At 38.7% G+C, this 22,420-nt stretch overlaps 1 long non-coding RNA gene across 7 annotated transcripts in view; it reads left to right on the top strand.

Annotated features, from left to right (window-relative positions):
* The window catches only part of LOC102003796, a 58,114-nt gene that overhangs the window by 32,923 nt on the left and 2,771 nt on the right, over positions 1-22,420 (top strand). Inside the window, exons 5-7 of one of the 7 annotated variants that reach the window (XR_001234750.1) lie at positions 7,781-7,882; positions 14,955-15,052; positions 17,763-17,905. This is a non-coding gene — a long non-coding RNA (uncharacterized LOC102003796). Of the gene's footprint in view, positions 1-4,502; positions 4,568-7,780; positions 7,912-14,954; positions 15,053-17,762; positions 17,906-22,420 lie in introns of all 7 variants that reach the window. The other 6 variants (XR_001234748.1, XR_001234751.1, XR_261587.2 and 3 more) reach the window with 6 other exon arrangements.

The raw sequence follows: 22,420 nt of genomic DNA, 5'->3' as shown, positions 1-22,420 counted from the left end.
TGCTAAAACCCCCTTTCCTCTCATTTGTAGTGCTGGGGATCACTCCTTGGGTCTCACACATAAAGGCAAGCATTCTACCACAAAGCTACCTTGCAGCCCATCCCTTCTCTTCTTTATCTTATTGTTTATAAACCCTAAACATACGTTCTCTTGGCTTGTACTTCACTGGGACTAAAGGTAAAGCCTTCATTTAAAAAAAAAATACATTATATATATATATATATATATATATGTATATATATATATATATATATGAGTAAAATTACAGAGCCCATAATGTAGTTTTTCTTTTTGTCTTGCACATTATTTTGGATATGTTATGTTACGGCTTGTATCTAGATGTTCCCTCAAAGCCTCATGCAATTATAGGTGGGGCTTTTTCAAAGATGGTTGGGTCTAGAGTGTGTGACACTGGAATTGATTCATGGTGCAATGCTAGGATTGAGGACATTAGGATTAAGGGAGTGAGTGCTACCCACCCTAAGTAACCTAGATAAGATATAAGGGATAGAAAGCTGTGGTCCTTCCTAGTTGCTTTGCTACTTTCTGCCTGCCATGAACTGTTTCTCCTCTGCAGTTCCACCCTGGCTTGGAGCCAGCCAGTTACGGACTTAAACCACTGCAAACTTTGAGCTACGTGAACCTTTCCTCCCTTAACTTTGGGTGTAGGGTATTTTGTCTCAGTAATGAGAAAAGTAACTAAGATACATTACATACAGTTCTTTACCATACCTAGGTTCTTAGCACAGTACCAATGAAAAATGCTTTGTTGGAAGTGCCAGCAGGTGAACCTTGGACCTAAGCTTTGGGGTTTTGCATACTATGTTACACCTTCTCTGCTGTCTTTATCTTTCCCCATCAGGGCTTCAAAACAGTGCAAAGATTATATTGTCCCTTGTGTCATAGCCAGGAGGCCAGAGGTGCAGCAGTAGAGAGTGACTCTGCTGAGGTCACCCCACTGTTGGCACTCACAAGTTTGGGCCCACACCCATTTCTTGCAGTGCCTGTGGATTTTTCCACTAGTTCTAATACTTCTCTTGTGCGTGATAATGAGACGTAGTTCTGACTGTGTAGACTGGGGTCACCAAACCCTCTGAGTACGTGGAGTATCAGATCACACAGAGAAGGGGAGGGGAAATTGATCACAAGACATGTGATGCTGAGGGGGAGAAGGCTCATCATCCTGTAGCCCCTGGATAGGGCTAAGGCTGCCCATTGGGTATTCAACAACCAACTCCAGCTGGCCAGGTGGATGCAGTAATTTGGGTTAATTGGTACTAAATATAGTGACCTTAATGTTCTGATGTTTTTAGAAAACTAGGTATTATTTTGCTTAATTGTGTTTTGGTCACATGTTAGTAGTCAGTTAATGAAAATGTTTTTCAAAACCAGGTACATAAATATTTGGGAATAAATTCTGACCATTTCTTAAAACAGTGTCTGTACCACTTATTTTGAAAGGGCAAATTCTTTTGCTTTTAGATTTTTAAAATATAGCTGTTCTTTGGGTTTGAAAAATAATCTTTGTCAAAAATAATTGATATGTTACTTACAGATTCTGTAGCTTATTGTTTTTAAGACTTGTTAATCCTATCACCAAAAAAAAGGAAAAGAAGTGTTAATGACAGGTTGTATTTAGCTAGTGTTTTTGATGCTCTATTAAGATGTTACATTCCATATAGGTTAACATTTAAATAATCCTTCAACAAATATATATTTTTTCTTTTTATTTATATGTAGGTGTGTGTATTTGCTGATGGACCTCAGATTACTTTGTAAAAAGTCAACTCAACCCCAGAGTTCTAAAATGTCCTTATTATCCTCTTTAGTTTTAAAAGAAAATCAGAAATTTAGGCTGATCTACTTACATTGAATGACTGGTGCTACTAAATTAATCCTGTAATTAGATTCATTTCTCTAAGATGTTACCATAATCTTAGAAATATTAAAGATTTAAACGCTAAAGATTGGTATGGAAATGATTAAATTTTCCCTATTATTTTCCCCTCTCTCCCAGAGTGATTAATTTCACTCTCTGTGTCTTACTCCATGATCCATAATGCTTCTGCTGAGACTCCTCATTCAGTAAAACCTGTTTAGGGGATCATCTCTGTTAGACAGACAGCTGCCGCAAAGACATTCACTTCTGCGGGCATGGATTTTAGATTATGGCCAATCAAGACTCAGAGCTGGAAGAACACCTGTCAGAGACGCTTTTCTACAAGAAGATGGTCTCTTTAATCACATTTCATTCTCCTGCAGGAAAAGGTTCATTTTAAAATGTGGCATCTGCTTTTTTGATTCATTGTTTTCAGCTGAAACACCAAGTTGGAGCTGATTTATGGCATCTTTCTATGGTGAAATGAGAAACTGCAACAAAGTGTCTAAGAAGGAAGGACTTTCCCAGACATTTGGTTTGTGGCTTTCTCTTTTAGAAAAAAGAAAAAATCTAAGAATTTGTTTTTGAGCCTTTCTGTGTGAACATAATTAATGATAGGAATTCTTGCAAGCAAACTTTCAAAATATTTAAACTAAACTGTGAAAACATGTCATGGAATCTGGGGAACTTCCCTGTGTTGAAATTTGTTACATTTGTCTGTGAACAATGCGAAGTATTATTGGTACTGACTGGTGTTTAGAGAAGCTGTGCTTGACTTTGAACTTGGCTCTAATTGTGGGCACTGCTAAATACTTAAAACGTAGGTACTTTCTCACATCTGCAAACTATATTGAGTGTAACTATTAGAAGACAAACTTCATTTTGCAAACTGTAATTTAATGGTATAACAGTGTGCAGAACAGAATATCAGTTAATTTTCAAAACATTTTATTCTGCACCAATTAGCTCAGGTCCTGGAGGGCAAAATGACAAGAGGTTACTCGTTCACTATGTATTTAATTAATTGAAAAATGCTCAAATTGCTTTTACAGTTGTTATTAAAAAGTAGAATCAGTGTTGCCAGTGCTCAACCATAATTGGAACCCCAGGGAATTAAATATTTAGCATTAGTAATGTAACAGCACTTAGGACACAAATTTCTATTTTCGTAATGAAAGCTATACACTGTGAGTGCAGGCGGCTGAAACGACAGCTGTGACAAGTGAAACGGCCTGGGATATTTCAATAAGACACCTCATTGGACAGCAAGTCTTACCACATTACCCGTTTGTAAGAGATCTGCAAGTTTAATTCCCAATAGAAACCCGTTACCCAAGTATTTAGATTTCTAATTGCATGCGGGATGAACAGTTGGGCAAATGTCTTGCCATAAGTGGCTGAAACGTATAGTGCTTTCTAAATAATCCTATATAAGTTCATGCCTTTGTCAATTTAAAAAGAGCAGGACTGTCGGGGAATAAAGATCTTGTTTGTTTTAAGTTTAATTACATTTTAAGCATACAAGCTTTCAGTGCTACAATAAGAAAAGTTGGATATTGGGCTCTAATGAGCTGCAGTGGTAGACAGCTGGAGACCCTAAGGGATTCACTCCGTAAATTAACTGGATAAAAGTACTTGCTTAGGATATAGTTGATGGCTGAGCTGTTCTTAAAACCCAGTTATAGAGCTGTCTCTCACTCCTGTTTTCATTCTAAACAGGCCCTGTAGAGATTTTAACAGCCGCCTGTTACAACTGTTCAACTTGTCAAAATGTATTATATTACTCCACTAATAAATAGTATTAAAGGGTATTTGCCTTCATTTCTCCTTTTCAGAGGGGATCAGGTTGATAAACACAACTGACTTACATTGGCCTTATTTTAATTTGTTTATGTCATCTAAAGTGATATTGAAGGCCCACGGTTTGAGTTTGCAAACATTACTTTCCTGGAGATGTAAAACTTAGCAAAATATTATGTACAATGGAAGCAATGAATGGAGACTATTTACTATAGAGTGTCCTTCGAGATGTACGGCTTTCACATTCTTAACCTACATCTGAAGTATTTGAAAACCCATCACTGAACTGACATTCTTTGAAGCATGACTAGACTAATTCCTTTGCCAGTCTAACTTTTCTTAGAAAAAAGTTACAATTTCATAATTTTCTTCTTACCATTGTCATTGTGTCTGTTTTTTAATAATTTACTCTAATTGACCATGTTTTTATTATCAATTTGTAAATAATTTTTAAAATATTCAATTCCCTTAAAAGAAAAATACAGTTTACTTGATCAGTTTTTCCTTTGACCCTCTGCCACAATCAAATCCTTGCGTGGTGGCCACCTTTGGTGATAGTTTGGACTCTTTCTGTAACATTTCCTGTGTGTATCATATGTGAACATATATGCATATCTATTTATGTGTATATATTCAAGAATATAGAGAATTCTGTAGAAGTCTGTGACTTGCTTTTTTCTCACTTAATTTATTGTAGAAATCTTGTTATATTGGTGCTGCAGATAATCTTCATGCTTTTTAATGGCTAGTTTTGTTATTCTGTATCTTAAAGGTTCAAAATTTATCTGTCTGTTGCCTGTTAATGTCATTCATGGTCTTTCAGTTTTTGCTGCAGCAGATGATACTTGGTGAACTTCTGTGCCAGTGTGTGTGTTGTAGCATGTGCAGGTGAGCATCTTTGTGCTTATGTCATAATACAGTATGGAATCACCATTACTGAGTGACTACTCTGCACAGGCCTTATTCAGAACACGTTACGTGTAGTAACTCCTTCCATCATTATCATAATTCAGAGTTAAGATGTATTATTATCATCCCTATTTTCATATCAGGAAACTGACTTTACCATTGTGAATAATCAGCATCAGGACCTTGCTTCAAACCCTGACTTAGCACATCAGTGTCTGTACTTTTAGTGAACATATTGTGTCGAGAGAAATACTTCTTTTTTAACTTATAACTTAACTTTCCTAATTAATGAGTTGAGTGTGATTTCACATATTTATTGCCATCACATTTCTTCTGAGAACCGGGCTGTTCATGTCTTTTGTTCAGTTTCCTTTAGGACTGCCTTTTTGTCAGATCACAAAAGATCTTTATTGATTATGGATTCTGCTTCTCTTGAACATACATTACCAAGTATTGTTTTCTCAGCCTGTTGCCTTTGTTTTGTCTTAATATTATTAACTTGTGCTTTATGGACTGCTGCATAAGGCCCAGGGTATAAGGAAGGCTTTCACTACCTAAGATTATAGGTATGTTTTCCTACATCTTTTTCCACTACTTAATTTTTTTCAAGTTCTTGCAAGTTTTCAAGGTTTTGCAAACCCTCATGAGGTTTATTCATGAGTATGGTATGAATAAAGGTCACACTTTTCACCTCCAGTAACATCTCAGGTAACCTCTTGTGAGTTGTCCCATTCATTTTCTTCTATGGCCTGAAAAATACCGAGTCTAGTGCCATATTCCACTTATATATGTCTCCAGGTTGGCGGGTCTTTGGGAATTTTCCATTTATGGAATATTTATTCCTAATCCTGGAACATCACATTTTTTATCATTATAAAATTATATTTAATGCCTTTGACTTTCAAGAGCCACTATCAGATACTTTTAAGTTATAAAAGTAATACATATTTGTACGTTAACAAGTGCACATAGTTTAGAAAAGTGTAAACTTGTGGTGGGCAGAATAATGATCTTTCTGAAGTGTCCAAGTCCCAGTTCACAGTACCTATGAATACGCTGCATCACAGTTGCAGATGGAATTAAGGTCACTAATTGTCCCGGATTATCAAGACGGATCTAGTGTCCCTAAGTGTGCATGAGAGGGGGAGCAGTGTTAGCGTGAGGGGGCGGAACGTGGGAAAGACTCAGCTCAGCCCTGCTGGCTTTCCCCTCAAAGGGGTGGAGCCAGGAGAGAGGGAGTGAGGGCGGCCACTGCTTACTGAAAAGGGAAGGAAAAAACAGAATGTCCTCTAGAGCTAGGTGTGGAAGCAAGCAGAGGTCTGCCACCACTTGATTCTTGCCCAGAGAAATGCAGCTGAGGCTTCTGACCCCTAGACCTGTACAGCAGCAACTCTTGGATAGAAAATAATAAAAGTATAAAATTATGAACTGTTCAGTTATGAAAGATAACAAAATCAATATATAGAAAAAACTTGGACACAGTTAAAATTGAATTGAGTGGATAATTTTTAGTCTTAAAAGTATTTATTGGGCCAGGGGTGTAGCTCAGTGGCACAGCACCTGCCTGCCAAGCGCAAGGTCCTGAGCTCAATTCCTGGTACCAAAAATGAAAATGAAAATAAAAGTATTTATTGAAAAATCAGGAGTGATGACCAAAATAAACTAGGTATTCAGTCAAAAGACCAGAAAGGGCCAGTCACATAAACTAAATCAAAATGAAAGGATGAAAGGAAGAAATAGGATATGTGAAACTCAGGACACCGTACCCCAAAATGTGGAACCTGGGAATAGAAACAGCAGAATCAGGAAAGTCTCTGTCTCTTTCTCTCTCTCTCTCTCCCCTCCTATCTCTCTCTCTCTCTCTCTCTCTCTCTCTCTCTGTCTCTCTCTGTCTCTCTCTCTCTCTCTCACACACACACACACACACACACACACACACACACACACACACATTCACTCTGTCTTTCACCCATCCTGAAGCAGACAGCAAAGCCAAGAAGGGTCACTCCCATCTTGTCCCTGTTTTCTCCCTTAAGAACCCTCAGTGACAGGTGCCCCAGGAAGAAGCAATATTGTAATGCTATACTGAGAAGAATCTGAACACAGGCCACACAAAGCATGCCTCAGTTTATTACAGAAGATCTTCCACATCACACTTGGACACAACTGTCCACTTTTCATCAAACTGAAGCATAAAAATACACAGGTTTCACTGTTTCTTTGACTCTTCAGTTCTGAAGGCCTTGTTGTCACATGAAACTCTTGATTAGACATTTGTATGCTTTGTTCTTACTAATTTCTCTTTTGTTATAATGGTCTTAGCTAGGAACCTTATGATGAATAAGGAAAAATTTTTAAAAAGCATTTCAATGATTAATGATTTTGGGGGGAGAGTGAGGAAGAGAGGGATATCTTTTTTCCCCACAAAAAAACTAGAAAATGGAGCCGTATGATTTCTACTTTGGATAATATGGTGAGATTTCCTATGTAGTTGAACACTTTAAGTTTTATAACTATACCATGCATGTTTAAACAGAATGTGTGTTCTCTGTTTAGGAAAGTACCTTAAGTCTCCTCATTAAATCAAAGCAATAGCTCCCCCTTTGAAATATGCTGTTCTATTGCGTGTATGCAATGAATAGATACACCATAAGTCCTCACTGTAGAGAGGACAGGTCTGTCCCAAAGGGCAGACTCAGGAATCAGACATGTGCTAGCTGGCCCAGGAAGGAGACAAAACAGTAGCCTGGTAATGAGATCACTGGGTGTATTTTTGTTTGTTTGTTTTTATCTTAACCCATGTCAGGTAAAAGGAACTAATGAGACTAAATTTCTTAATTGCCTGTTATTAGTGTGGAATTAATAGCATGAATTCCAAGGAAAGAAGCCATGTAGAGACTGTGGGTGAAGCATTTTGATTCATAATGCATTTATTGACCATGTACTAAATGCGCATGACCTGGATGTGAGATGGATCACTTCCATGCTTCCTGGGTAACATGCAGTGTCTTATTTAATTCTCATACAGGACAGCTTATTTCTATTACTCCTATTTTCTATGGATGAGGAAATTGAGGCTCAAAAAAATTTTGTTTATGGGATTCATGAATGAGCACTAGGACTTGGGCCAGTTTGTCTGATATCAAAGCTTCTGCATTGTCACCTTTTACTATTTCATTTTCCACCTTTCAGCATCACAAAATCAGTGTCAGGCTCACAGCATCTCAGAGGAGGATCACTGAGGTCCCCTGCCTGGTTCAGCTCCTGTTGACATCGAGGAGAAAGGCTCTGCCTGTAAGTTCCAGCCACCAAGCATCTGCTATGTGAGTGCTGTCATTTTGCTATGGATCCCTTGCAGGAAATAAGTCTCCAGCTTATTACAGCAGAGGGGCATGAGGGCAAGCCCAAAATCATTGCTGGCAAAAGCACACAGCCCTTTGTCCCAGGGTAAAGGATGCTCTACTCAGAAGTCAGTTGAGCAAGTACAGTGCTTAGTCCCTACAGAAAGACACCTACTGGCATATATTTCCTGCTGATTTAAAATTAATGGAAGACACCTAACATCCTAGCGGTCAGCTTTCCAAATCCCTTGTGCCACTCTGTTTTGTGTTACATACACCCCTGCTGCCCAAGTTTGCAGTCTCGGAACCACACAGAGTAAAAACAGTAGGACGTGGTCCAGCATGTGGATTAACCAATGGTCAACTCTTAACACCCAGCTGAACTGAATCAGCCTGGAGCTGGCTGGGAGGCCCACCTCAGGGTTGTTGCTAACAGCATAAGTGCAGAACTTGGAGGGGAAGATCTGGGTGCTGTTGATTCTCCTGGACAAGCTGGTCGTGCTTGTTTTCCTGATATGAATTCAGTTCATCATTGAACTGTTCTCATCATTGGAGGAGCAGAATTTTAGAACAGTACTAAAGGTTACTGCATAAGCAAAACTACTCCAACCAGCTTATAATAGAGATGTGATCATAAGTGGTTCAATTAAGTGAATTGAAGTAGCTGATTTGTATTTTAAGGTACAGTCCATCAATAGATATTCATCGTACTGTGTGTAAGAACTACAGTACCAAGCTTCATATGGTTGTGTGTGCCTATAATCCCTGCACACTGGGAGGCTGAGGCAGGAGTATCTCAAGTTTGAGCCCAGCCTGGGAAATTTAGTGACTTAGTGAGACCTTTTTCACAATTAAAAAAAAAGGCCCGGAAATGTATGTCAGAGCCAAAGCCCTAGGTTCAATCCCTAGCACTGCCAAACAAAGCAAAGCCAAGTCAAGCCAAACCAAACAAAAAACAACTATAATAGTTGTTTAGAACACCAGGAGCTTTTTGTGTTCCTGCTGCAGTGATACAAGCAATGTCTTGAACAGGATGTACTGGTGATTATCTTGGTGAGAAAAGCCGGGTCTCCCTTTCAGCAACACCTGCCTGCCATTGGAGGTTTCCTAAAGGTGACGCTGAGCTTGGTTTTAGTCCCTTTCTCTATCGCTGTCTCTCACTTCTAACCCGTGGGGTGGATTGTGGTGGGTGCCAAGCTGGCGGAATCTGTGTGGGAAGCTATTTGGCCCATTCAGGGCTTCCACCCAGAGTCTGAGACATCTAAGCACCCTCCCTTAGACAACCATGCTTGGTACTTTGGTAGCAAATGCTGCTTTGTTGGTCATTTGCAGTGGCTTTCTGCAGCTGGTTAGTTGGCTGCTGCCACAGCAGCAACTCGCTCCTATGGGAGAGCTTAGGTTCTTACATGGAAGAAAACCATATTTGAGCTTCTGGGATCCATACATTCCCCTCTAGGCTCAGAATTTGTTCTCAGATATTCCATAATAATGTGCATTTGTTGAGCATTAAACAGTGCCTGAGCGACCTGAAAATTGACCAGCTGATGGCCCTTGTTAGTGTAAACTACAGGTTTTTCTTATGTTTTAAAATAACAGGGCTGGGGATATAGCTCAGTGGCACAAGTGCTTGCATGGCAAGTGCTAGGTCCCGAGTTCAGTTCCTGGTACCAAAAAAAACAAAAAACTGATGAAATAACAAAGATAAATACACCTGTAATGAAAAACATTTACTTCTTAATTCAGAACTGCTTTCTTGCACAGGGTATTGAATGACATCCAGTGTGTATGATTGGCTGGTTCTCTAGGAGTCTTGTATTAAAAGATGGGGCTCATAGGAACCCATTAACCAATGTCCAGAGTAGGGGACATACAGCCCTTCAACTGCTGTTCTCTTGTATCCCAATCACCATCTCTATTCCATTTTGGTAGCCTGCCCTGATCCAAGGTGTGGCCTGGGAACCTTTCTCAGCGTAAGAGTCCAAGGAAACTGGTTAGAATTGGCCTGTGGGGTGAAATTTATGCACCAGGTCAGACACAGGTAGTTTCATTCAAGAAAAGCTCAATGTACTATTTCTCACCTGCACTGCTGTGTTTGTATATTCCAATTCTCTTTCTGCCATGATCTTTGAGTTTAACTGTCAGCATGTGTTGATACTCCAGGTTCAGAGGCTGTGATAGCTATAAGAAAGAAGGTTTCCAAAGTCACATGCAGTTACAACATTGCCATCTGATGATTACATTAATCATTACATTGCTATATTATGGATTATCACATTCCATAACAATTATGGAAACTGATTTTAACCCAACGTCTGATAGTCTATTAGTTTGAAAAAGGAACAATATTTTGTCTTCTAAAGTTTTGGGGAAAAAATTTAAAAGAAAAATGTTTCAAAAAAAGTTTATTGATTAGAAATAGTATTTTTAGATTGTTTTAATATGTTAGGACACATTTTTTTAAGCTAAAACAAAGGCTGTGTGTCCATTTGTATTCACAACTGAACTAATGGTAAAACCATTGATCAAGTACTGAACTCTGCCAGGCACTGTGTTACTCATTTTGAATGTGTTTGTTTTAATTTGCTGGTGCTGCAGCAAAATGTCACCAGCTGGATGACTTACACAACAGAAATTTATTTTTACATATTTCTAAAGGCTGCAAGTCCAAGATCGAGGTGTTGGCAGGGATCGTTTCTCATGAGACCTCTCTCCTAGGCTTGTGGATGGGCCATCTTCACAAAAGACACCAGTCTGATTGGAATAGGATGCACTCTGTAGGCCTCATTTGAACTCGATTACTTCTTTTAAAGACCAGAACTACAAATCCAGTCACATTTTATGTGCTGAGAGTTAGGACTCCAACACATGATTTCAGCATACAAGTAGGGACACGGTTCAGCCCACAAGTGTTGATGCCTCACCATTTTAGAGATAAAGAAACAGCTTCATACAAATGGAGTCACTCACCTGATAACCTTTCTTAGATCTAAATCCCAGGATCTAATGACACTTTCAAATGTTAAGATAGAAAGACCACAATTATGTTGTCCCATTCTAAACTTGCATGCTTCTTAGAATAATGATCACCATATACAATAGTGGCTGATCATCATATGCAGTAGTACAATATCAATAGTCAATAGATATTGAACAGCTACCGTGTGCAAGCCTAGCATACCATTCACATGCTATGTGTTCTCATTCAGCTGTGTATATCAGAGATAAAACTTAGTATAGGGAATGGATTTTAAAGGATCCATTGAAATTTCTAAATTTTTTCAAAGTAGTATATAATATATATACAGTGTAGCAAGATTGGTAATAAAGCCTCTGCCCCTTACTGGTTGTCTGACCTCACCTAGATAACATCATCTCTCTGGGCCTTCATTTTCTCATTTATAAAATGGGATTTTAATAATTCTGGCCTTACAAGGCTGTTGAGGAGGGAATGTGAGTTAATTTACAGAACGTCCTTATATCCATATCTGCACACAGTAGCTGTTCGATATCTATTGACTATTGATCTTGTACTATTGTATATGATGATCAGACACTATTGTATATGGTGATCATTATTCTAAGAAGGATGCAAGTTTAGAATGGGACAACATAATCGTTGTCTTTCTATCTTAACATTTGAAAGTGTCATTAGATCCTGGGATTTAGATCTATATATTATTACAGGGTATTAGTCAGTGCTTACTAGAGTCAGATGTAGAAGAGTACAGAATGTCTGTCTGTGTGCTGGAGACCCAGAGTCAAGGGCTCGGAGCCCACAGCACTGTCCTGTGAAGGTCCCTACCAAGGATCTGCACCGGAAAGGCCCAAGGGCCAGTAGTGGAAGCTAGAAAGTCTGGGTGGGAAGAAGGAAGGGTCAGTGCCAGGAAGCTGAGAGATCTGCGCTGGAAACCAGGAAGCAGCATCCAAGATGAGGATGGGGCTTGAAGTTCTCTCAAAGGAAGACAGCAGCCAGAGCTCCTTTGAAGAAAAACCGCCAAAAAGCAGCTTCTTCAAGAAAATCAGGAGCATACAATCTTCCCCTCCCATTCTCCTTTTATGTCATTGGCAGCAATCCTCAGGTGGGTCTTCCATGCCCAGCTCTTCCACCATGACTCCGTTCAGTTGGGCGGTCCCACTCACGTTGACTATTAATTAGTCGACACATAGTTTTACATATTATCATTTTTCAATATGCTATGTCACTTTACATTGGCAGCATGTCAGAGGCCAGTGTCATAAAAAAGGGTCCTGAGGCGTAAAGTGAGCATGTGGAACACTGCAGAATGGGGTCCACTGAGCCCCCTTGAGTGACAAGAGGTGGCGAACCTCTCTAGACAAACCCTGCTATGCTCCTGGTCCTCTTCCTTTGAGAGAGCTTAAATCCTCATCCTCATCTTGGATGCTGTTTCCTGGTTTCCAATGCAGATCTCTCAGCTTCCTGGCACTGACCCTTCACTCTCCCTACCCAGACTTTCTAGCTTCCACCACTGACTCTTGGGCCTTTCTGGTGTAGATCCTTGATAGGGACCTTCACAGGACAGTGCTGTGGGCTCCAACTGAAGTAAAACCACGTGAATTAAAGGACATTAGAAATGCTTTATCCATCCTTAGCCTGGGTAGGTGACTGTATAAATTATTTGGTGTCATCTTATAATTTTTTACATTTGAATAAAATAGTCCAAGTAAATAGTATAACATAAATTATTTTGATAAAGACACAAGACTAATTTTATATTTTCATATCACCTGTTACTCCAACTGAAAATGTAGAACTCATGAAAAGGTGTATTTTTATCATTAACAAGACTCTTATGGAAAGATGAACTTAGTCTAGAAAAGAGTTTTATATTTCAATATCACTTCTTTATAATCATTGAAAAAATCTAATCACAGTAGTTAATAATAATTTCTAGGACATCATTCTAGTGGGTAATTTATGGCTGACTGTAGAATTTATTTTTATTTTTTTTTATTTATTTTTGTCTTTTTGAGACAGGGTCTCATTTTGCAGTTCAGGTTGGCCTTGAGCTCACTTTGTAACTCAGGCTGGTCTCGAACTCACAAGGATCCTCCTGCCTCAGCCTCCCGAGTGCTGGGATTACAAGCATGCACCACCACACCCAGCTTCTGACTCTGGTATTTAACTGAAGATTGGATGGAGTGAATGAGGACTTTATAGAATTAATATATAAAATAATGAGAATATTTAGCTAAGAACATTAATGTAATATAGTTGTATTTTCTCCTTCTAGGGTTGCCATGTAATATTCTTAGTTTTTTCTCTCTCTTCCTTTCATATCCGGAGTTAAAGTTTAATTAATCACCTATTTAAAAGTATGTCATCTGACTTTCACATTATACATAGATTGAACATAGTTAACCAAACTAAGGAAACCATTACCATATATGGTTATACAGATGATACCAAAACAACTTCAAGGGATACATGATAACAGTGGTACCTCAGTTCACGAACTCAATTCTTTCCGTGATTCTGGTCACAAACTGTGTTGGGGAAAATTGAATAAAATTCAGTGGTTAAGTTCAATGTTGACCTTATGGGGACATTTGATTCAGTTCTCATCCAGTGTGGTCTGTGAACAGAATCATGCAGAGTTGAACTGGTGAACTGAGGTACACTGTACTTCCGTCAGCAACAACAGCAAAGCTGAGCACACACTCACGTTGGGGTTTTTTGGTTTTCCTTGGCTGCTGGTACAAATCTGAAGGCATTATAATATGCTTGTCTAGGTGTCTCACTGGGATATCACTGTTTAGGAATGGTGACCAGGCCCTTCTGAGTTGGTTTGCACTGCCCACAGTCACCCTGAGCCTCTCCTAGGTGCCATATTCCAGGAGTGAGGATTCTGCCTGTGACAAATGGACATGCTGATGGGCACACTGGTTCACACCACCGCAGTGCTCTACTCTCTGAAGACCTGGGGTCCTCACAATTTAATAAGCCTCTTGAATGACCCAACAAATGCTGAGTTATCAGCTTCAGTGAAAATAACTAAGTACCATTTGAGGGTTGATTATCTCATACCCTTGCATGCATTCCTGAGTAATCCTTCTGCGGCACTGTAAGGTAGGTATTGTCCTCATTTTACAGACAAGGACATTGACTGTGTCTTATAGAAGCCACATTTTTTTTCTTTCTGGGCACACAAGAAGATTGTATTCTCTAACCCCCTTGTGTGGGAGTGGTCAGCTTGGGACTCTATCACTAGGTCCTGGCCAGTAGTAGACAAAATAGCATATGGGACTTCCAGACTCAGTATGGAAGAGTAGGTTCGAGTGCTTCATGTGCTCTCTTCCCTGTCATGTGTTTACCTGGTATTGTCAGTAATTAGAGGCATCCAGCTATTACATGGAGGACAGCCATCCTGGAGATCACCTGATTCACAAGAGACTTCATCTGAGTAGAATAAACCAGTATTGTGTATAATCACTGAGATTGGGAGGATTATTTGTTATGGAAGCGTAGCAGAGCTGGTCCTGACTAAGTTATTGAGTTCCAGAGAGAATAAGTTAATTGGCTATGATTTCATAGACCCTGGTGTAGAACTTCGGCTCCAATCCATAACTTCAGAGTCCTTTATCCTTTCTGCTATTCCCTCTTTAGGCCATGGAAGGGGGCTAAAGTCCCCAGTGCAGCCTGTTCCAAAGTATGCAGCATGGATTCTTACACTGAGGTTTCTTTTGTCCTCTTACTCCTTATCGGCCTGCAGGTGGTGCAGAGAGGAGGCACACTGGTGGCTGTGTTAGCACATTTATTTCTCTCCACCTTTTCTTTTTTTAAACTAAGATATGAGTCACTTGGGAAACAAAAATGGCCAGATGACCCATTCTTTTTGAGTTGACCCATTCTCTAGGCGTTTTGAGTTGAATCACTAGCCATACTCATAGGCTTGATCCATTTTCTCATCAGGGAATTCACCAGATGTGTGAAAAGAATAAGGCAGAATCAGAACCCTGGGCTGTGGAAGTCACTTGCTTATAAGATTATCACCCTCTTCCTCCAGAGCTTTTGCACAGCTCCTAAAGCTGCCACGCTGGTCATGCAGTAGAAGCAGAAAGATGGCTCTGCAGCACAGACTACGTCATACTAAGTTTGTCTGAGGTATTTGCAAAGATTTGGTGACTTACATTGAGCATGCATTCACTGGTAATCTTTAAGTTTCAAGTTGTTGAAAAATCTATAACACAAGTGCCCTTCCCCTGTACGAGCGAACTACCTTGATGGCAAATGAGGGAAAGGAACAGTTATGACATAGTAGGTAGATGTGGGAGAGTCAAGAAGGGCTTTCCATGGCAGCGTTTGGCAGCTCTTGAGGGCCAGCTAGTCCAAGCGAAGGGCCGTGTGTGAATTGATAAGGCTGCTGTCACTCTGTCCTGGAGATTCTCTCGGGCAGCTGATCCTTACCCTCAGGCCTGAACCCACACACTTAGTGGATCTGTGTCAGGGGCTCTGCAGAATTTCTGGAACTGAACCCACAGTTGGTGTTATCAAACAACATAATTTATGCCAACATGATAGCTAAAAATATTCTTTCCCAGCTACTTTGATTTGTATGTCTTTAACTATGTATAAGGTTGTACATTTTGTGTATCTTTGTGTTTCCTGTTTTTGTGTGTGAATTGTCCATTTTTCCATTAAATGTCTTTGCCAGCTGAATTAATGTAAACCCTTTGTCAGTTAAGGAAATGAGCTCTTATAAAACTATGTGTTGCCAGTGTCTTCTCTGATTTAACATTTGTCTTTTGCCTTTGTTTACCGTATTTTGAGCCATATTTTAAAAGTGTATATGTGTTTACATGTATCAGTACCCAGGAAACGTGTTGAGAGTTAGACGAGATCCCTCCAAGTTTAAAGAATAGTAAATACCATACTGACTGCCACAAAACTAAAGACATGAGATCCAAGTGGTGAATTTTTGCTGCATTTGATGGATAGGTGAAGGTCCCTTCTGTTCTCTGAGCTGTTCTAATGTTTCGCTTATCTCTCTTTTAAGGTCCTCTAATCAGTACTGTAGAGTTCAGTAGTTAATACTATACCCGAGAGGATTTTAAAAACATCTTTGTGACTGTTATAACAATACTGTGGTTTATACCTTGGTAGAGTTTTAAAAATCCAAGCTGTAGTACAATGCCTTGCCCTCAAAACTGTATTGGATGTGTCTTCAAGAGGTTAGGGTAGAAAGCAAATGATTGAGAAGAATGAGCCTCCTTGGAGCTCAAGGACTCTAAGATTTCTTCAGGAGAGGGAGAAGAAAATAAGAAAATTTGGATGGAGACTTATTCAACTACTTTGACATAGAAATAATTTATGATACAGTTTTAAACTATTTTTGTAAAACATGGACAATCACACTTGTACGCTTTTACAACTACAAAGCTTAAGCTTTTAAGGACAATCAGTCATCTAAATTACAGAGCTTCTTAAAACCTGCATGTGTATATGAATCACCCTCGATCTTGTTAAAATGCAAATTTTCATTTAGTAGGAGGCCAGAGTCTGTGTTTCCTACAGCCTGCCTCACCTGACAGCAGCCAGGGTCTGTAACACAGGGCTCTGGAAAATTCTACTCACCTACCACCCCCAGCTGCGGTGTACTCTCTCCTGCCTTCTCTCTCCTTTCCTTCCCTCTCTTTCTCTTGGCATAGGATCAGAGAGTATTTGTGTGCCTACGCATGCTTTATATATGTCTTTATTTTCCTTCTTCCTAAAACATTGATTAAGAAGTAGACCATTTTTATAGCAACCACAACACATTTCATGAAAAACCATTGAGTACAAAAGCAAAATACTGACAAATTGATACTTTCTTGCTTTGTCACGCTTGATTTAAGGAAATGAACCCAAAATGGGCTATGTGAATTGGAAATTGACTTCAGCCACACTTAAATCGTTCTCTTTTAAAATTATTAGCAGTTGAGTGTGTAAGCCAGTATTTTTTTTTAATCAAAGGTTTGCGGCAAATGGTTTATAAAGGAAAGAAATGAAAGAAGAATGCTTCAAAAATATTTCTAGTAATGGAATTGGAAATAGGAGATCTTATTTCTTTAAATAGCAGATACAAACCACTACAATCCTTCCTTCTCTGGGAAGGGGCAACAGCATGGAAAACTGACCATCCCATGAAAGCCTAAGGCCAGCACCTCTCCACAAGACATCATCATAAATATTTTTTGTGGAAACAAGTTGAAGATCCCGCTACATTAGGGGACAGCCTATTAAGAGAATAATTGTAGAGAGGAACCTTTAAGAAAAGCTTCCAAGATTCCATTATCTGAACTGTCACTCGCCACTTGGATTTGTCTGGGAGCTGTGTGTTTTCATGAATTACCAGAGCTGTTTGTTTTTCCTGTATCAGTCATCACCCTGTCAGCTGGGCCATTCAGAACAACTTTTGGCAGCTCCTCAGGGGAGTTCAGAGCTTGAATAGGGCCCTATCAACTCTCACACCCATTGCGTGAGACTGTTTACCAGCATTGCCTTTTTCTGTAAATATAACAAGCAGAGCCCTGAAAGGCAAGATGTGTGAAAACAAAATGGCCTAACCTCGTAGCAGCGGACTGAGACGGCAGATCTGGGTTGACAGTTTACAAGTCCTTGTGTTTCTTTTATTCAGCTGAATCATACCTAGTCTCTGGCCTTAAAATCTGTGCATGCCGGTTAATTAGACAGCATTTAATTTGACTTCACATTTGTGTCAGCTGGATGGAAGCGAGACTTTGTAATTAGGAAGTACAGATCTGTTTCTGTCACAATTCAGCTCCCTCACTGTAATTTAATGCTCACATTCACAATATTTTCTTCTGGTAACAAGCTGGCCCGTGTGACACAACCTCCAGCAAGTAGACTCTGTCCCTGGACAGAGTTTCTGCCAGATTCACCCACTGGAAATAATTTCCTATGTGAAGTGGATGTCAGCGGCCCTCTACTGAAGCGAATGTCACCAGCCTGCAAATGGTACATGTTTCTTTAAGTCTTTATTTTTATCAGGTGTATAGGCACAGAGTTTTAAGAGCCAAATAGTTGTAGTTTGATGGGGAAAAATAACAGCCTACCCAGTTTCGCCTTCCCGGAGGAAACCACTTTCAGCTCTGTGGCAGATTATTTAGAAAAGAATTTCACAGTAAACAATATATTGATTCACTTTGCCTCTTTTTGTGTGTGGTGCTGAGGATGGAATTCACTTTGCCTGTGAATGTTACATAAAGTGGAAAGTATTGTGAGTTGCTTCTTTCACCTACTGTTAAGAGTTTTTTATAACCGTTTTAAAACTAAAAGTATAATTTACATACAGTGGAATGGATGCATATTAAATACACAGTCCAGTGAATTTTAATACAATAATGTCACCCTCTCTGGGGGTTTGCTTTTCACTGGTTTAACACTGGCATTCAAATGTGGCCTGAAAATATTAAATGGAAAATTGCAGAACTAAAAAATTTGTAAATTTGAAAAAACTTTTTATTATAGTATCTTTTATAATTTTTCTATTTTACTAGTAGGTATTAATCTGTCACTGTGCCTGTTTTATAAATTAAACTTCATTGTAGGTCTGTATGTATAGGAATAAGCAGGTCGGGTATCTATTTGGGATCTTAGCTTGTATCCCGACACACAGGGGGACTACTGCACTTGAATACATTCATATAACTGACCACCAATCAAGATATGGCACATTTCCATCACCCCAAAAAGTTCCTTGTACCTTTTTAGTCAGTCCCCCTTCGTGAGGCAATCACTTGTTTCTGTTATCATAGGTAAGATTTAAGCTGCTTGTACATGGACCCGTAGAGGAGCTACTATTACGTGTTTGGCTTCATTTGCTTCTTTCTTTTTAATTCATATGCCTTTATTATTTTTTTCTTACATTGTTAAATTGGCTAGGACTTCCAGCATAATGTTAAGTAGAGACAGAAAAAACTTCTTGTTTCTGAACTCAAAACATCCAGTTCGGTATTTCACCATTGAATATGAGTAAGGTCATCAGGGCTCAAGGTTTTCTCTTTCAAAAAAAAAATTTAGTATTATGAATTTAATTTTGAGAATTGGTAGGAGGTTAGGTGGACTTTTATGTTGTCTCTTGATAGCATTGATGAGATGTTTTTTTAGGAATCTATCCATCTGCAATAAGCTATTGAATTTATAGGCATAAAATTATTAATTACCCTGTCTTCTTAGAGAATTAAATGCTTTATTACATTGTAATAGCCTCTTCTACTGATAATTTTTCCTATCTGAAACCTACTTTGATATTAATAAAGTTGCTTCAACTTTCTCTTAATTTGTGACCATATGGTATAATTTTTTCCATCCTTCTAACCTGTCTATATATTTATGTTTAAAGTGGATTTTGTAGACAGTAGTATTTAGGTCGTGCTTTACATATAGCCTAAAAATCGTTACCTTTTTATTAGTGTGATATACATTTAGAGTGCTTGTTGATATGATCAAATTAAAATCTCCCACCCAACTAGCTGCTTTCTATTTGTCCTATTGGTTTCTTCTCTTTTAGCCCCTTTTTGATTGAGAATTTTTTTTTAATAAGGCAGTGTTGTCTCTACTATTAGATTACTATATATACACTTTTGAACAAATTTAGGAGTTGCCTTAGGATTTTACCATGCACATCTTGATGAAAGTCTACTTTCAAATATTCTTCTGCTTAATACTTATCTAAGGACACTAGATCCCTGATTCCTTCCTTCCATTCTTGCCCTATTGTCACATATTTGCTCTAAATCTATATTAAGAACATATAAAACTACTATGTTTTCTCTAGATAGGTATCTTTCAGAGCAACTAGAAATAAAAAGTACATTTAATGTTTACTTTATTCCATTTCCAGTGCTCTTAATTTTTATACATGGATTCAAGTTCCCATCTGCTATTATAATCCTTGTCCCTGAAGAAACTTAACATTTCTGCCAGCACAGGTCTCTTGGCAGTGGATTCTCAGATTTGTTGTTGCTGTTGTTTTCTGTTTGGGACTGGGGAAGTTGCTATTTCTCCTTCCTTTCTGAAAAGTGTTTTCATTGGATATGAAATTCTGGATGATCAGGTTGTCTTGTGCCATTTCTGTTGCTATAAGAGAATACCTGCCAGGAAATGATTTATAAAAAAGGGATGTGTTTTGGCTTATGGTTCTAGAGGCCAGACATCCACTGGGTCACTGCATCTGGTTGCTTTATGGTAAAAAGCCAAAGTGCAAACAGGTACCTGAGAAAGAGAGGTAACATAAGAGACGGTCTTCTCTCATGGTAACTAATCCAATTCTGCAAGACTCTGAGAGCTCATTTACTCCTGCGAGATGCCATGAATCTATTCATCAGGGCTCTATGCCCATAACTCAGATACCTCCCACTGGGACCCATCTCCCATACTGTCTGTCACATTAGGGGCCAAGCCTCAGCATGAGTTGAGGGGACAAATGATTTTCAAAACATAGCACAAATTCTTGATGTTCAGCAACAAAGACAACATTCTAGTAACTTCTGGTTTGCACAGTTTCTGATGAGAAATGTACTCTATTTCTTCTTACCTTTAGTTTTTAATTTCTGTGTATGGAATGTGTATTTTCTCTACGGATTTCTTCTCCATTTTCTCTTTGCCTCTAGTTTTATATGATATGATTGTAGTCTGGCAGATCCTTGGAGGCGAAAAATGTATTTTGCTCAGTGTTCTTTAAGGGCCTGGGAACTGTGGTTTGGTATCTATCATTAATTTTGGAAAGTACTTATATATTATTCCTCCTCTGTCCTACTTGGGATGCCAGTTGCTTATGGGCTGGATCTATCATTATTGCCCCATATCTCTTGGGTGCTTTACTGTATCTGCCTCCCAAACACACAGTCTATCTTTCTCCACTCTTCTGCAATCAGTACCAGAACAGTTCTAGGTCCAGTTTCCATAAATGTGATTGTCTCACCAAAGAAATGTTATTGCTGTCGTCTTTCTGTCTTATTCTCCAAATTCTGTGGGTGTACCCTCTAAAAGATCATTCCCCCTGTGTTTTAGTGGTATTTGAAGGAAGCAGATGTGGGTGCATTTGTTCAATCTGCCATCTTTATCTGGAAGTCAAGGTTGAATTTAATTAAAGTAAGCTTAGTGATTGTAAGGACCAAATTTCCTAATGTCTTTGAAATAAATTAACCTATTGTATCATTTCTAATTTTAAAGGATTTTTTGATACTCAGAAATGAGTCACAGAGGGCTGGAGATTTAGCTCAGCGGCAAAGTGCCTGCCTGGCAAGCGCAAGGTCATGAGTTTGATTTCTGGTACCAGAAGAAAAGCAAACAAACAAACAAACAAACAAAAGAAATGAGTCACAGAGTCACAAATAAGAATACATAACATTATATTGTTATGTGATAGTGTTGAATGCTGTTCTTGTATTAAATTATTGCAGCAATTTCTCTATATAGACACCCTTATTATCCTAATTTTTAGAGATGATAGTAAACTGAGGAACAGAAATATTAAGTAATTTGCCCAAAGATTCAGATACAGAAAGTGACAGAACCTGTCATCTTAGCCACTATATTTCAACTGCCTGAAACAAATGGAGGGTAATGGCTTTAGGTAGTATCTCTGCTTTGGTTTTTGATTTTCTGATCCTTCATGTACCATTACACTTCCAATAATCTTAATCTATTAATTAACAAGTACTTATTTAGCTCTGTAATGTGCCCAGAACTGTCTTGTTCACTCTTGAGGTATAATGGAATTTAGTAGAGCTATTTCTGTTATAGAGTTTACACTTTCCAAAGAAATGCCTCAGAAATCTGAAAGTAAGTGTTATAGTACACAGTGGTATCACTGCTCAGGAAAAGGAAAGCTCAGTTTGATCTGGGTGCTCAGAAACTGTGGAAGATAGCAGTTCAAGAAGTCTATTAGTCTCTGGATTGCTCATGCTTCTTTTTCATTTCTCCCTGTACTTCTGTTTCTGGATCCCGCTCTTAGCTGTGATGCTGTCAATACTTCTGCAGAACAGAGTTAAATGGGTTGTTTTCAGCTCAAAAGGTCTTCCTGAAAGTTTAAAGTTCATAGGCTCAAATTCTTGGAATATATTCTAGTTATTTTATCATAGATATTTTCTTTCTCCATTCAAATGGTTAGCTAAAAATTAACATGTATTCATATTAGGCATTCCCTAGTACTTGTGGAACATCTCTGAGTCAACAGAGAGTTTATAAATGCAATCTTATCTTTAGATTGGTTAGCATAGTGTCTGACTCCTGGTAGGCGCCTCACAAATATTTATCCTCACAGGCAGTGAATGAAATTAGCACTTAAATGAGTCTTTTTTTAGATGGACCTTTTTTATGAGCAATAAAGAAAATCCTCATGAGTTTGTATTTTAATTTGAAGAACAGTACACATCAGCATATCCTAGGAAGGAAGTTGTAATCAGTTGATTCATTATCCTTGGCTAAGAGCTATGCAGAATTGAGAAACTAGACTCATTCATAGCC

Source organism: Chinchilla lanigera, unplaced genomic scaffold (assembly GCF_000276665.1).
Source record: "Chinchilla lanigera isolate Chin_1 unplaced genomic scaffold, ChiLan1.0 scaffold00032, whole genome shotgun sequence".
In the NCBI taxonomy this organism is placed as follows: domain Eukaryota; kingdom Metazoa; phylum Chordata; class Mammalia; order Rodentia; family Chinchillidae; genus Chinchilla; species Chinchilla lanigera.
The sequence above is the reverse complement of the archived record's forward strand: the minus strand, read 5'-3'. Positions and strand labels throughout refer to the sequence as shown.